Source organism: Drosophila sechellia, chromosome X, assembly GCF_004382195.2.
Source record: "Drosophila sechellia strain sech25 chromosome X, ASM438219v1, whole genome shotgun sequence".
Taxonomy (NCBI): Eukaryota; Metazoa; Arthropoda; class Insecta; order Diptera; family Drosophilidae; genus Drosophila; species Drosophila sechellia.
This window is the reverse complement of record NC_045954.1, coordinates 22,148,697-22,166,677: the sequence shown is the minus strand read 5'-3', so window position 1 is coordinate 22,166,677 and position 17,981 is coordinate 22,148,697.

Sequence of the window (17,981 nt, the reverse complement as noted above, 5' to 3'; positions counted from 1 at the left end):
CTATTGTTGGAGCAGTAGAACATATCTATGATGGGCAGCCAGAAGTCCATACGTTTTTTGCGCTGCTGTTCATAGTAATTTTCAATAGTTTTGCGGGTTCATGTGAGAAAAATGGGTTTCCCTGCTGTTTGCATACAGTACAACTTTTTAAATTGGCAAGTGTTCTTTTTCGTGATTCGCGTCACATATATACATAAGTATGTATGTACATGTGTACATACATAAAATCATAAATATGATTACAAAATATATATATATGTAAAATTTCGGTACAGAGCTCGAAACATTTCCGAGAACCCGATGGTTCCGAGTACGCTAGGAAAATTGAGTACGATACATATGGAGATACTTGTTTGTACTCAGCATTCTCAGCGGTCTTATACGATCGAGGAAGACATAAACTTGAATTTGATACAAAAGCGTGTTTTCAGACGAAAGCAGTTTTGGTCTTAAAATTACCTAGCAGCTATTAATGTCATCTTCGTTTCAATAAATTATTTTTATACCTAATACACGTAGAGTAAAAGAGTTTTCCGATTTGTTGAAAAATATGTAACAGAGTAGGTAACACTTATACTCATGATCAGGAGCAATATCCGAGTCGAACTGGCCATATTCGTCTTTCCGTCTGTCAGTATGAACGCCTTGATCTCAGGAACTATAAACTAGAAAGTAGAGATAAAACATGCAGATGCTGCCAGAAAAAATGCTTCCAAATGTTGCTACTCACACACTTTTTATATTTTTTAGTTTTTTATTAGACTTGTAAATTTCCATCAGAGTGCAAAAACTTTTTGCCACGCCCACAAACGGCACCAAGCAGTCAAGCCCACACTATTGAAAATTTTAAATGTTGTCTTCATTTTATTAATTTTTTTCCCAATTTTTACCCATATTTCAAAATATATTGAAGTATTTCGTTTCCACCTTCGCTATGTGATAGTCGGGAGATTTGACTTTAGCATTCTCTCTTTTTATTTTTATAATTGCGGCGTAAAGACGAGGAAAGAACAGATACATATCGTTCTCGATGTAACTATGTTGAGTGTACATTAGAGGACTGCATATCACCATTCTCTTTGTTTGCAATTAGAGTATCCATTCGTTTTACTACGTATTCAGAATACATGCCATTCAGTTGGTTGCGTTCTCTTTCTCAATCTGCCGAGATAAATGCAAGCGCCCAAAGCTTTCATGATAAGAGTAAAGCTTTGACTCAAGATGTAGGGATAGCTTAAGAGATAATGATTGTTTTAGTCAGTTGATTTCTGGATACTAAACACGTTGGTCATCGCCACGCAAATCGAAACTTAAATACTCTTTTAGCGCAGACTGCTCTTGTAAACGAAATTGTTAACATTATATTGTTTCGTCGGCCATCGTCACGAAAATAAATAACAATAATAGCATTTCATAATTTACATCGATCTTGGCTAGCTTTTAAGATCTTACATTCTGTAATCGACATCGTTGATAATAGTTTTTTCTGGGCTTAAAATAATCTGGCACCACATCAAATTATTGTCACACCGTTGTAACAAAGACACTAGAATATTCTAGTGTCTTTGGTTGTAAAGTGTCTACAGCCGCAGTTTAAACAGTTTGGCCGAACAATTTTCCTTGCGCATTTCGAAAGCATTTGATAGTATTTCGCCACTGATTTTCACGTCCATAATAGCATTTGTGTGAGGCTCCCAGTGGGCCTCTGTGGGTGTTGTATTTGAGTGTGTGTGCACTTTAAGGGGATTTCCGTTCAGGCATTTCACTTCAGCCTCCATTCCAAGGGGAATTCGACGTGCGAGATATTTACATAAGTGTAAAAATGCTGAAACATTTGAATACATCGGTGTCTGTACTCAAATGTATATGTACGTGCATATGCAAGCGGGAATTCAAGTACAAATCACATTAGTGGATGATCAGAGAGTCGCGTATGTATGTATGTAGCTGTCGGGCAATCGTGGCTGAAAAGTTTTTTGAAAAATCGATAGAAATTTACATGACCAATAAAAATGTGAAAAAATATCAACACATTTATCAAGAGTGTGGGCGTGCCAGTTTTGTGCGGCTTGTGGGCGTTAGAATGGGCGTGGCAACATGGGTATGCTTAATATCAACCTTCTAGTTTTTTTAGTTCCTTCGACGTTCCTCGACGTTCATATGGAAGTTAACTGGAGTCACTTACATATTGCTAATGCCCGCCTTAATGTAAGAGTATCGGAGCTTTCGAGAGGAGAGCTAAGCTTTGCTGAAGAACGTAGGGTAATCCTAAGAGATCTAATTTGTAATCATCTGGAGATAAGAAGCGTCGGTCACCGCCACGCACAAACATACAATTTCGTCTCATTAAGTGCAGACCGCATAAATTCTATTAAATTTATATACTAACACAAATAAATATTGTCAAAAACTTTAACCAAAATTTGGACAGACAGGCATGGCTAGATCGACACGTCTATTGATCCTGATCAAGTACTTTAAATAGTCAGAAACGCATCCATCTGAAAAGAAGGTGAACTGGAGCAGGAATCAATACTTTCAAAGAATCGTCAGCAATAGAAAGAAAGCTTCGCCTCAGAAGGATACTTACGAGTTTTTTTTTCTCTTTTTACGGGACTGGACTTAAACGCGGCAATGATGAGAACACTTAATGTAAAAGACGACACTTGAAAACCACCAAGCCACCGAAACAAATCCACCGTTGTCTCGTCCGCCATGTGATAAATGAGCACTTCATAAATTTTGTATCTTTGCTCAACTCAACTGATAATTACTTTATCAGTTTTATGCGGCTTTAGGGCGTTAGAGAGTCGTGGCAAAAAGTTTTTTGGCAAGTTGATAGAACTGTGCAAGACAATTTTATTAGTCTTTATGCAATAATTTTCCAAAAATGTGGGCGGAGCAGTTTTGGGCGATTTTAAGGCGTTAGAGTGGGTGTGTTTTTTGACAAATCAATAGATATTTACAAAAGTAATAAAAATATAAAAAAATATCAACACATTGTTCAAAAGTGTGCCAGTTTTGTGCGGTTTGTGGGCGTTAGAGTGGGCGTGGCAACATGGGTCAACAAACATGCCCTGCGTCTATGTCTCTAGCATCTGTATGCTAGCTTTTACAGTTCCTGAGATCTCGAAGTTCATACGGACAGACGGACATGTCTACATCGACTCGGCTATTGATCCTAATTAAAAATATATTTTTATGGTTGGAATCGATCCTCTCCACTTGTGACTATTCAACGAATCTAGTACACCCTTTTACTGTACGAGTAACGTGTATAATCAAGTTTTAAGCTGCAAGTGTATACACACTTTAGCTTGCCAATGCTAACTTCGTTTTCTTAAATTTAATTAAATTGAAAAAGCGAAAAAACCCTAATCATCGCACTCTGAAAATTCTTATTTTGTATTCCGGTACCCATTTATTCTATTCCACTCAAATCATCCATTATGTATGAGCGGAGACCACTTTTGATCTCATTTTAAATCTTTGTCGGGCTTTTGGCTCATTTGTAGTCCCGCACCCAAATCCTAGATTTTCCCAATGGTGGTCTCCTTTAATTTAATTTCGTTCTATCCAGGAACGCTTGCCTATCGGGTGTTTTCATTTTGCGTAAAGATCTTTTTAAATTCATTTTGAAATATTAAAAAAATGTAGTTAGAAGGTAGTCCACAATTCATTATTATTACAAAAATTGTTTTAATTGCACCATTCAATCGAATGCTATTTCCCGTGGAAGGACTGCGTGTAGAGGGTATCAGATAGTCAAGAAATTCGACTATACCGTTGCCTCTTTTTTTTGCGACCACTGCTCGCTCGGTCGTGATTTGAGGACTGGGGGCGGCCAGTAAATTGTAAGCAGACGTTCGACGCACGTTCGCACACATAAATCAATTACAGAGCTCATCAAAAAGCCGCTGCACTATGGGAAACTAGACCGCTTTTTCTGGTCAAAATTAATTAAATTTTTTTGCATTGGGTTACACTAGTATATATATTTTATGATAGCAAAACTTGTGGGCGTGGCACCGCCCCTTATATTTAATTAACTAATTTTGTATAAGGATTTCTCAAATAATAGTCCAAGCAAAAACAACTAATTTCGTGGTAGTGATTGCACATTAAATTATTCTACGAATAATAACCACAAAAATAATAACAAATTAATGAAACAATTCAGGAACAGCCTTTTAGCTGAAATTCCTTTGACATTTAAATATCTCCAATAAAGAATTAAATAAGCTACAAAATGAAGTATATTTCATGAATGCGCTTTGCTGCATTCACTTTAAGTCCTTTTTAAAAGTTAAGCTTTTATCACAGAAATATTTTAGTAAGACGACTTAAATTTTTACGGTATTAAGGGAACAACACGATTTTTTGTTAGTTTTCACAGTCACAAACACATAATACAAGCCACACTGAATAAAACTCATTTTGCAGAATAAAAAAGATGTATAAATATTTGTATGAAGGGAAAAACTTAATGTTGCAGACAAATTTTTTTTTTCGTCCAAGAGCTGATTTCTTTGCTGTTGCGCCATCTATATGTATTTCATGTATGCAGAACTAATCATTGCTCAATTATGAATGCATGCATTTAATATTATCTTAATCGACCGCCTTTCATAAAATGGTTTTTGGCCAAAAAAGGGCAAAAATGTTCCATAGTGCGCTGGGGGCACAGCCCCGCCCACGACTGCCGATAGTAAGTGTGTGTGTGTCTTGTGTGGCGGGGCGGGGACTGAATCCTAGATACCGCTTTGTGAAAGCGAAAATGTTTAACGCAATAAAGAGCAACCTGCACTTGCCGGGCTCCCCGAAAATTTGAAAACTTTTTTAATATATACTATGCGTTCGCTCTCTTGTCGATTTTGGGTTGGGACGGAATCCCTGCTGCCGGATGTAAAAGGGGCAGAAAAGCGCAGAAGGCGCCAGATCGGAAACTTGGCTTATGTTTGGCGTATATGTAGTTTCGCTTTGGCTCGGTGATCGTTTGTTTGTGTGGCGGCATCTTGTCAAAGTTGTTGCAACTCATCGCCGTTTAGTGCTGTGTCGTTATCGTCTTTTAATGTATGGATGCGCTTGTTCTGCAGAAAGTCACGCGGTTCGGGTACATCCTGTAGTATTTTCTGCATTGTGGTGATGCTCAATTGGACACAGTGCAACATATCATCCCAACGCTTGTCGTTGTCAACAGTCGGCAATAGCATTGACTATGATCCGATGCGCTCGTTCAAAAGCAAATGATCCACATGAATCGTTCCAAATGGTATCGGCTTAATCTCGTCGTAGTGATACACACCTTCGCGTCTACCTCCTGTTGTTTTTTGAATGTGCAGCCTACGCATGTTTTGATGTAGCCGTTTACGTAATTCCACATTTCAGGAAATTAGAACAAATTAATGATGCGTCCAATCGAGACAATCTGAGTTGTCTTGGCACAACCCACATAAGCTTATTGTTTTCTGATTCGAACTTTTTAAAACCGAAATGTCGCTGACTTTACCTCGATACATAAAGTAGCTATCGATGGCAATACATCGCAGCTTGATCGTCGCGAAAGAAGTTGCAGCTATGCTTGTTTGAAGTTCACGATGCCTCAAACCACCTCGAGTATAGCGAACTATGGCAGCTTCGCTTAAATTATATCAAGTTCCGAGCGCAGACATGCGAAAACAATAGTCCTTGATAAGCTCCTTTGGATGGCGACTTTTGTTAACCATAGCAAAATGTACATCGGCTTCATCGGGGGTCGAACCAAATTCACTGAGAATATCATTTGCGAAATCCATCCAACGGATATGCAAGGTACATGAACCGTCAGGCCCCATCCGTGCAGAACCTCGAAGACGTGTGGATATAGCCAGCAATCTCAATGGTAAAAGTCCATGACTTTATTAATAAACTTTTCTGCCGTTAGAGAATTGTCATTCGTTGGGTCAAACACAGGTAGCGTAAGTTATCCCACTTCTGAAAATTGTAAGCGAAACTCTTGTTTAAATTAATAGGCGATACCGGTTTAGGATGCCTTGTTTTAGTTTATTCGTAAGGATCACACGTATTGCTTATATCGTTAGATACGTTGGCCCGCATGGCCTTTCGAGATCTTTGTCTAGAGTCCACGCTTCTTATAAAATGTGTGCAAGATGTGTGCAGTGTATGGATATAAAAATATTGTACATTTAAGCTGGGGCACTGAAAATTGTGGATTAATAATAAAATGTATAATATTTGAACTGTCGCCAAGGATGACTTTCGTTTACTGACCTGAGTTACGTGCATCGTTTAAAATCTTATAATTTATTTGGCAATTTTCTTTTTTCTGGTTATAACATTATAGTGTTCATAGTTATAGCCATCATCAAAGTCGAATTCCTCGACTATCAGACACCCATTACTCAGCAAGTGGCACTGCGTATGTGAAGCTTAACAATTTGTTTGGCATATCCATGGAGATTGGCAAGTAAAATAAAAAAATGAACTGGCGCGCCAGTTTCGGGCGAACCTAAGAGTGGGCGTGGTAGCGGGTGTAATAAAAAAAGTTGGCATTTGAACTACGTATGTACATACATACGTCCGATATATGCCTTAGCATGACTAGGCAAAATATGTGCATGCATGCTGTGCTTCCCCTAATGAATGCGTTTGCCCAGGACGAAAATTCCATTCACGATACTAGTAATGTAACCAGAGGATGGGACGAAGACATTAGGCACACAGGGCTAGGTAATGCCCGTCGAAATTGCAATGCAATTGACAACAATGCATACACAGCATACACAAATACTACTCACAAATATGGCACAAGGATGGGGAAGTATGTTCTGCTTGCCAGTACAAGGATTGGCTTAAAGTTGTCATTCGTAAAAAATAATATATTGATTCCCAAGTTCATATTTTAAGATGTCAGTTATTTTGATTAAGTTTAATTTTTTGATTAAGACAGGGATTCGAATATTAAGTGAAACCGTCGAAAAAATGGCTCTTCGAAGAAATATGTGTGCAAATGTAATCAAATGTTCACTAATGTTAAAAGTATTTCGCACAAAAAATTATTTATTTTAAATGCAAAATGACATAATTATTTAATGAATCTGATGTATTATTTTGTTTTCCGTCATAACCACCACTGCCACCAAAAAGTTTACATTATTTGGCCGTCCTTTTGAAATGCCATTAATCTTTTGAACACCATTTACATTAAAAGTTATTTCGTAAATGCATAAAATTTGGATACGTTTTCAGAATCATACAGCACAAGCCTCTAGTTAAAGGGTCAGTTAAAGAGTTAAAGAGTTAAAGAGCCATATAAAAAATCGAATGGGAGGTTCACGGAATGAACTGATTGGCTTTTTTTTGAGAAATCAACAAAGACGTAATAAAAATATAAAAGAAAAAAAAAACAAAATAATTATATACACTTTCTAATCCTTTTTCAACTACAATTAGTAAAAGGGTGTACTAGATTCGTTGAAAAGTATGTAACATGCAGACAGAAGCGTTTTCGACCATATAAAGTATATATATTCTTGATCAGGATCAATAGCCGAGTCGAACTGGTAGTGGAAGTTTATGGACTTTTTGTGTAGCCACCTCTATGTCTAGGAAACATACCTGCATATCTCTCGCATTTTTACCAGCTGAGTAACGACGTTCTCTCTTGTTTTTTAGACCTGTGCAAAAGGTATATTAATTTCAAGTATAGGTTTCCAACAAAGGGAAACATGGAAAAATGTGTCTTTATTGCAATTTAATTCGGTAAAAAATTTGAACGAATTGGAAACAAAAGTGTTTTCAGTGCACCGTGTTCACCACGTTCAATAAAATGATCCCTATTTAATTAGCCACTTAGTCTGTATTTGCTTAAAGTGCATATGTGAGCGTGTGAACCGGCCGCGCCCACCGGTTGTATTGAAAAGAATGACCATTCCAATGGAAAGCTTCAATGTGCGCTATGCATTAGCTGAGCTTATTTTGCTTAAGTGCGCGCTCCATCAGCTGGACTAGAATCTACACACTCCCATTATTGACGCTGAGTCCTGCAGAAAGGAGTTTGTGGCATCCTAACTCAGCTGTCGCCAGCTGTGCCGTAGCTGCATCAGCAGAAAATTCTGTCTCTGGAGGAATCGTGGCAGCCAAGACGCCATCGATGCCATAACCAAGCACGCAGCCGGAGTTTGGCTCTGGAGTCTAGCATGGCGCAGCAGCTTTATTCAAATTCAGCATTTTCATGGCACTGGCGTAAAATAGTTTTATTGCTTCCTGGCTGAATGACTTTTACAACCTCGCCTCAAATTCGCATTCAGATTAACCCAAATCGGATGGGATGCCTGCATCATATTCTCTCAATTTCGTTTCCTTTTCAATAAATTGCACTGACCATCTAACGTTCGAGAGTGGATTACTTAAAATGGTTGCGGAAATCATTCATATATCAACTGAGTGGCATCATTTGCATTGGAAGTTATTAGCAACATGTGGCAAGAGCGGGTTCATTGTACAATTTGATAAAAATTGGAAAAAATAAACTTTATATACACCTGAAGGTTAAATGGTTATATACATCTATTATTTGCTTTCATTGTTCAATTATAATATTTTTTTAACTTTCAAAATATTATTTGTATTGATTATATTCTTTCAGAGAATTTCTGCATCCGGTCGCGTTTGGGACACCATAGCGTTCGAGTTCTCCTTTCGTTCATTCCAAGTTGGCCCAAGAACTGCACGGTTGTCATTCCATCAGAAGGCTCAGTCTATCTGGAATATATATTCATATTTTCCTCGCACTCCCTTTAAGAAAGCGAGTATCTGTTAGTCGAGACACTTTTTTAAGTTTAGCTGTAAACATTTCGTCCGGATTTAATACATATATACCACAATAATCATGGTGGCATCCCACTAACGAAAATAAAAGACATCATCTAGATTTACTATAGTGTTTGCTAATGTCAGGACATAAAAAATCGGAGTAAGTATCCGCAAAATTTTTAAAGCCCACCATTTTTTAAATTTTTTCTCATTTTATTCATCAATATCTACCAATAGATATCGATATTCTAAAAAAATTTTAATATTTCGCGCTCGCATTCACACTAGCTGAGTAACAGGTATCTGTTAGTCGGGGAACACGACTATAGCATTCTCTCTTGTTGATATTCGTGACTTGTGGTACGATTGATTTTCTTAGCGTTTGCAATCAAAAGTTTTATTCCCACGGCGCGTTAACACTGATTCCCGAGCCATTTGCTCATTCATACAAACAGATCCTTGAAGCTTAATTTTTCTGTAAGAAAATGGGTTAACACCGAATAGATAGAGGGGTGGAATAGGAGACACTGCGGGGAGGGTGTCGCGTCATTGGAGTATAATAAATTTTTGTGTGTTACCAACGCCCTGACAAATTAATTAAAATGATTGGCCTGCTCTGGAAGATACTCCACTCCGTTTTTACCCGCCGGCCGGATTTCAAAGTCACCTTTATGTAGATAAGACGTTGAATGGGGGGAGTGGTCTTCCTTTCGCAAAAGCTTCCCCCCAACAAGAGCCTGCGACATTGGCGACGTGTCATTTGCAATTAGCAAAGTAAGCTTAATATGGGTTTTACTTGAATTACTTACGGTGTGGAAGCAGGGAGCGTGTGCACAGTGAACCCTCGACTGCACTACCAGCCAGCCCACTGCTCATCAATTGCGACGTGCTAGGAAATGCAGCTTCATTTATTTTACTTAGATTTTAAATTGCAACCTATGCTATGCAGTTGCACATGGCTAAGGGGCCGTGCCGGACATATAGTCATCGAAGTCCATCAATTCGACAAACGTGGTAGGTCCTTTGAGAAAATGGTGCTGCGAAAAAAAAAACTTGTGGATGCAGATGGCGAATACCACCTCAATTGAAGTTGTGGTCCGAAATCAAAGCCTTTTGGATTGGCTACGTAATTAAAGGTATGTTAGTTATAAATGTCTAAACTTCCAAATAAATGCCTTTATATTCTATCACGACGTGATTCCAGACTGTACTCACTATTGACTCTGGCTTGGGAGTCTCTAAATTCTTTTCATATAGAATCATCGATTTACCGGAGATATCGTCAACCATATTAGATTGACTTATGGAGCTTTTTTCACCACTTTCGAAGATATACGAACAATGACTTACGTCGTTCAATGTTGGGCAATAACACGGACATTGAATCTGAGATTGTGGTACAGTTTTTCGCCTATATATTGTATGTGGGAATTAGATAGATGGGAATAAGATAGGTATTAGATCTTTCGATACTTTTACATTGCAGCCCTGATTAAAATGCAACCCAAGACAAGAGTAAGCTATCGATAGAAATGGAGCGAGTGTAGAGTGAAGCGGTCTCAAGTGAAAAAGTTGCTAAGAGCGGTTGTTCCTAAATCTAAATAATAAATTTCGTCATAAGTCTAAATAATTAAATGTGAAGTCTTGAAGAACATTAATGATTTGTTACACTTATAGGCTCTACTATTTGTTTAATAAAAACTACATAAACAAAGAACTACATGTATTTTATGCATGGCCGTTTAATTATGTTGCAGTTTTCCTACTGCACCTATTTTTAAAAGGCGAATGGCAAACAAAAAGTTCAAACAGAATTTGGGTAAAAGTTAAGACTTCACCTGCAATTTGGATATATGATAGAATGTTTGTATTTTATTGAGTCAGTTTACTAAGGACAACGATGAGAAATAAATAACATCAGAAAAATAGTTTTCACGTCTCTATTCTTTTGATTTCAGCTTAAGACTAAATGTTATACTTATAATAAATTCACTTATTGCCAATTTGTTTATATTATTTCGGGATATATTGATTGTATACAATGAGTGTGTGGATGTGGATTGTGTGGTTTTTGCCACATAGCATATTCTTATTTCTTTGGACAGTGATAATTATGTAAATACGTCACTTTATACGCCGAATACATATGTATATGCATATATATATATATATACACATACATGCAAAGTGCCAGACGTGCGAGTTTCTGAGAGCCTTTTGAAGGAGTGGTGCTGCTCATTAAGGCGTTGTCACCGAAATGTGGCGGGAGTTGGGAAAACCGAAGCAAATGAAACACGTAACGGGAAAAAGTTGTGTGTCCAAATTGCGAATGTGCAGACATGCGGGGTGGGGCAAGCCCTGTAGGAGATGCGGTTGGAGCGCGAAGGAGAACAGTTGCGACTCCTATGTCGGGTCGGTGTTTAAGAAAAATGTCTGCCCTTGTCGTTTGTCATTGTTGCTCTGGCATGCATAATGGCAAACATCAAGAGAAGAGAGCATAAAGTCACAGCCTAGCCAGGGAAAAGAGGGGCCGGTGCCGCGACCCCATGCAAGTGCGAAGAAGTGCACTTGGGCGACAATTAGAAGAATTTTCGCCAATTGGTGCGGTGCATGGGATTTCGTTGATGCCTATCAATATCCCACATGTATGTAAGCAACCGTTCCAGTAGGGGAATGTGTACAAAATAGCGCAAATATTTGGCCCTGATTAAGAGAAGAGCATATTTCACCGGGAAACTTGACATTCCGGCATTCGCTCTGTGGGCCAAAGAGGTGGCTAGTGGGCGCCAGGCCGAACATGGACACGTGCAGCATTTGCAACTAGTGCTGGTCAAAAGTTTGCTCGTCCAAATTAAGTGTTCAGCAGTCTGTGTGGCTTTTGGATTATGGGTCACAGCTCCACCCTCAACCTAAGACAGCTACTTAAATTATGTTCGGGCTTTAAATTGAGGTGAGCTGCTTGATTATACCGTAATCGGGGCAAAAGTTTGGACTTCCCAGTCCTTAGTCCTCGGCTTGGGGTGGGAGTCGGAGTTGTCTGTATTATACTCGTTAGTTTCGATCCTAAGTCCATTTTACAGTGGCTGGCGCTCATTAAACAGACATATTCCACACCCATGCACTTGGGCTTTGCATAATCACATCATAATCGCGAATGATAAGTGTGGTTTTCAATATATTTCCGTTCAGCGCAAAGTGATTTTTGCCGCAGAAGTCGACCTCAAAATGTATGCAATTGCAAAACATTCATGATAACCACATGCCAGCCTGCCCACATTAATAATGATGACCATAATCGGCTATGATTGCGATTATGATTTTAATAACGCTTACTATTATTAAATGATGCCCGGGAATGGTGCGGACTCCCAACACCTTTCTCGTATGGATGCCGATTCTTCACCAATCCGTTTGAAAGAGACATCATTACTGGTTGGCCAACAACTCCAGTTGGCAAAATAGCAAAACGGAAATAAATATTAGTTAATAAAATTTGCTGAAATATTTGGCAGGAATCTGCCTTTTTCATTGACGAATCGTGAAGCGAATTGTTTAACAAAAAATCATTTTGTAGGCATACTTGCTTGTTTATGGCACACATATATGTATTTATATTTTATACGATTTATTATATTATTTAAAGACTTATACGTTTTTATTGACGATACCCGTAGAGGAAAAAAGATAGAAGGAAGCTCTATCCACTCCATGAAATATATATGTATATTTTAATCTGGACCACTAGTCGAGTCAAACATTCGATGTTCATCTGTCCGTCAGCTAGGATTTCGGGATTTAAAAAAACAAGAGTTTTGAGATGTTTTTTTTTAATATATATATTTTTTATTGTCGTTTTAGTATTTTATTTGTCTTGCTAGTTTCTATCGATATACCAATGTTGACATTTCCTGTTCGCTATCCGATAGTTAAGGAACTGGACTATAGCGTTCTTTCTTGTTTTATTTCACATATTTCACATTTGACATATGTCAAAATCTTTTTGAAAAGTCGTCCTTGCACTTCCACTTTCTAAGTAACGGGTATCTTGTTCCCGATCTCGGGAACTACTCTAGTCGGCATATGGACTTGGAGAAAATAAATTTTGTTATCAAAAGCTATTTTAAAGTTTAAGTAACAAAATATAAAGCGATTATTTCTTCAAAATACAAATACAAATTTCCTTCTTTCAGAACCCAATGAAAACTATTGTTGGCATCGGAAAATATTTATTTATTTTTATAATGTAGGTACATGTCTAAAGTTCTTATTTATATTTTTTTGAAGATGAAATCTTATAGGTGACGCCCCCATTCTCTATTCATTGCGTAAACCGATTTCTGGCGTTTGTCGTGACTCTTGTTAGCATAGCAGTTGATATGTTGGCAATTTCTTCCTGGATGTTGGTTTTAAAATCTTGTAGGGTTCTTGGACGGTTCACATAAACACTGGATTTCAAAAAACCCCATAGAAAAAAATCACAGGGGGACAGATAAGGAGAGCGTGCCTGGCATTCAAAGTCCCAGCTGCGCAGTACAAGTTTGTATTAATAAATTGGGTTTTAATTTCCTTCAAAATATATATATACTTCCAAATTGTTCATATCAGATAAGATCCGTGACAAATAATGAATATATATTTTATGAAATTCCTGGTGGCCAATGGAGATACTGACATTAGTTCCTCAAAGTCCATACCAGTTCCAAAAAATTGAGTAATTTTTCATAACATTTCATGGCGCCAAAACTACAAATTGTTCAGTTAAAGGATACAAATTTAAATTGTCCCTGGATATATAGTCAAGTCCACAGCCCCAATTAAGTCGGAAAACGGGGAAAACTCTAACATGGGTTGCCCGTCATGATGCTGCACCTTGAAGATGTGAAGCTGCCTGTTGTTTTTCCCAAAACGAGGTGAACTGAAATAAAATAGATTGCCCTAAGTACTGGCGGGTGTTTAATTTAAGTGTTTAGCCCAGATTTCAGTACCGCCCACCTGCAATTGCACGCCATTAGAAGAAGTAATAGGCATGGCGACCAAGAGTGCACTCAAGGTGCTTTCTCACTGCAGGTGAGTCCTCTAACTTAACTGAAGGTGTATATATGTATGTACATAGGTATAGGTATAGGTAGCAATATAGGATTAGCTGTAAGTGGGGGTGTGGGCATTTTCCCTTAGTTGCCCAACCACATGAGTTATTGCACAATACACAACTAATCCCCGAGGGATGGCTCTAATTCATCGACTTTGACTTAAGCACGTGTAACTTTCGTAATCCCTACGAAAGGCTGCGGCGCCTATCAATGCAAATTGTATTTTATAGCCAATTGAACTTATGGCTTGCTAATTGCGCCGCAGTCTTATCTAGATTTGAATGTGGGTGGGGGTCCATTGAATAATCATATTACCAGACAAATTATACCCTACAAAGACCTCCCGGAAGATCCTATGAACACCACTGTATCAACATAAATATATTCAACACGATCTGAAATCTCTGAGAAACTAAAACATTCACAGCTAAATCAAAAGTTGGTGGCACCACCCCGAAATTAAAAGATCGCTGGGTAATGGAGTACAGGTGAAGAATTATACCTATGATCTTCCTCTAACTCCCTCATAAATATTATTCTTAATATTAAAGTAAAAAAACTTACAATGTTCATATTCAAGATAACCCTACTAATCCCACCACCAATAATATTCCCATTCCATTTAACTGCACTCTTCACCAGACAAACAATTCTAGAATTCCCTATTTCGGGGTAGACAACACAAGCAAATCTAGAAATCCTTATTCCGGGCTAGAGCTACTTCCTATCTCCCTGCAACAACAACAAACCCTAATCGGCAATATAAGTTCTGATTCTAAAATCTATAACCAAATTAACTGTAAATTAACTGTAGATTCCTACAAATATATTGGCACCCATCTCTTATTGCCGGCGATTTAAGCAGCTGGCACAAACGCTTGCGATACATATATATATATATATGGCTCCCCCAACCACTTTACTACACACCACACCCTTATAAGTGACCTCTATACAGCCTCTTCTGAATTAATAATATACGCTAACTGAGCGTCACCGACTAACGATCCCAATCGAACTTTTAAGAGTTAAAACTCTGACCGTAAATATATGTTAATTTGGCCGTGGCAGTTTTGGGAGGTTTGAGGGCGTTATAATGGGCGTGGCAAAAAGTATATTGGCCGATTATTATGGCATAGCCATATTTTCGTTTTGAATTTGATCAAAGGCGGACGACTGTATCATATACATAAGTGCCATAGGCACAGAATACTTAAAAATGTAAAAAAAAGAAACCACAGTACGAGTAATAGGCTTTTGGAAATACGTAAAGCGAAACCAACTCGTTTCACTCGATTTTTTTTTTACAGTCTCGCTCTAACAAATTCCATCAGATAGAGGTCATCGTTCTGATATATCCGAATGTTACATAACGTATTTAATAATAATATACGCCAAACGCTGTTAAAGAGTCCAAGTATCCCATTTTTACACACACCAATGCTTGGGTGGAATCAACACATATGTATATGTACATACTTATACGTTCTCAAAGATTCAGATTCGACTTGCGCAACATTCCTCTGCAACATGCTGCACGGCATCATGTTGCTCTGCACAGCAGACTCAGCGGAGTAGGGAATTTATTTAGAGTCCTGATGATGGCTGTCAAAGGACGCCCTAGAGGTGGGGAGAGACTACAGGGCCATGGACCCGGGCTGGGTGTTTCCCAAAGGTATGCAAACTAATTGCGCGAAGACATTATCTGCGTGTGTGTTACGTATGAGTTGCAAATGCAAATGAAACGCGCAAAATTATACAGCATGATCACGGAACTCAGAAAAGGGCGTGGCAGCGGCGGAGTCCCACATGCGCGCCTTTGCAATCACGTCGTAATATTTACAAATGGTTTCTTGTAATTAAATTAACACAAAACGTGACATCGTCGCTGTAGCAGATTTTTAAGCAACACACACTTGTAAATTAACGCACACACACACCACCCACACTAGCGCTCTTACGAATATATATGTATGTATGTACAAATCAAGGCGCAAGAACAAGAGTCCCCAGAGCATTAAACACCAGGGCATCTGAAGTCTGTAGGCGCCCAACACTTCAACTTTCCTACCCCTTAAGCCGCCCCATTGCCCATCCTCACTTATTGTCACGAAATGAAATTTAATACATAAATGAGCAAAAGTGCGTGCCTGCTCCTCGCCGGCTGTCTATTTGTGCGTCATTTGGAAAAGCCCTGATGGGCGGGGAAACATGGGGGCGGGTCTGCGCATCAGCGGCCTTCCAAAGATTAGGAATGTAATTTACAATTTACAACATGCTCGCAAATAAATGTCGACTTCTTTTATACAGGCACTTATACCGAAACGGGTCCCCAGCCTAACGTACCCCCTTTTCCTTGGAGCCTCAGCCTCACACCCCCCACCCCCTTCCCCCGTAACTGCTGCCACTTGCCCTCTCTCACCTGCCGCCAACTCACGTACTACAAAGCTCGACTGGGCTTCTGCCACAAAACGATACAATATGTGTATCAAAACACACGACCACATTGTGGATAAGTGTTGTTGTCGAGAGGTTGTGGGTGGGAGGGAGCCTTGGTTGCCTTGCTTGGGCCTTGCTTGGGAAATGGGAAATGGGCAGGGTGGCCGGGCAACTGCTTCTTGGGTAATTCTCGTCGGCAGTGCTGAGAAACGGAAAGATTGACAGTTGTTGGCACTGAAATGCTGAAATGCGCACACAAACACAAGCACAACAGATAGCAACAACAAAAGTTGCCACTGAATAAGGAGAGTAAAAATAAAAACCGAGACACATTCGAACGAAGAACAGGGTTCCCACGTGCGATTATTGCTTATTCCATATCACTAACGTAATCTAATTGGTTTTTTCTCCAATATAACCATGAAGAACAAGTTAAATAAATATTAAAATTTATATTAATAAACATGTAGAACTAGCCTCCATGAGTCCTAAAAATTCACGAAAACGGCTTCACAGCAATTTTGTGGCAATGGATAACCCATAATTCTAATTTGAGCGAATATGTATTATAGCAACCATTTAAAGAGTTTATCATTGTTCTCCTTCCCAAAGAACTTAATTCTCTCAGGAGTTCGACTATTACATATACATACATACATATGTACTATTCTCCCATGCTATTCACTTGATAAGCTCTATGGGGAATCTGACTTGTTTTTTGGCATAAATTAATTATATCTCGTAGACTATTTAAGATACGATGATAATTTTTTTTCAAGTTTTGTACATACCTTTAGAATTGTTTTGGCAAAGTGGGTGAATACAAATTTTATTTTACTCAATATATTCTTCCGTATTTATTTCAACGATAAAAATACGTCATTTTAATATTTCTCTCCACAATGAGAATCATCCATTCAAATTCGCACGACAACAATTCAATGACTTCTCGAGGAAAAGGGAGTTAAATTTATAGATGATATTATATTATAGTCCGAAGATTCCAATCCTCTGTTTAACGCATCTGTAAAATTGGAAATTCGACTGTGCTTTCTGGGATGATTAAGTCAGTCGGATTTGTAAATTGTATTTCTGGATTCTGCAGCCCCCAAAATAACCGACTGAAAGAACTGTGTTTTCAAAAATCTGTTCGGAGTGAACCAGAATCTTGTGAACGATCGCCGTCATTTAAATAATAATAAAATAATTAATAATAACTAATAACTAAAAAAAAGAAGCTCACCGATAGCACGTGCTTTATGTTTGCAACAGCTGACTTTACATTTGCTAATTTTTAACATTGGACTGTTAATTAACATTTGCGTTACATAACATAAGCCCCTTTGATCAATTCGTAATCGGTTAAGAAAAAGTATTTGAAATTTTGTAAATTTTATGCCAATAAAACGGATAAAATTCCCCATAGTGCGGTGTAGAGAACGTCACTCTTATATGTACGAATGTGCCGCAAAAAGAAAGAGAAAATTCCTTATCGCGCCTCAGTGTGCTGCACTAAATGAGCCTGTGGCACGGGCACGTTTTCGTCCTGATGCCCAAACACCTGGATTCGTCAGTCCCAGTCGGCGTTCCATCACCCATTCGTTACTCTCGGTCTGCCACCCACATTGCAGGTGGAAA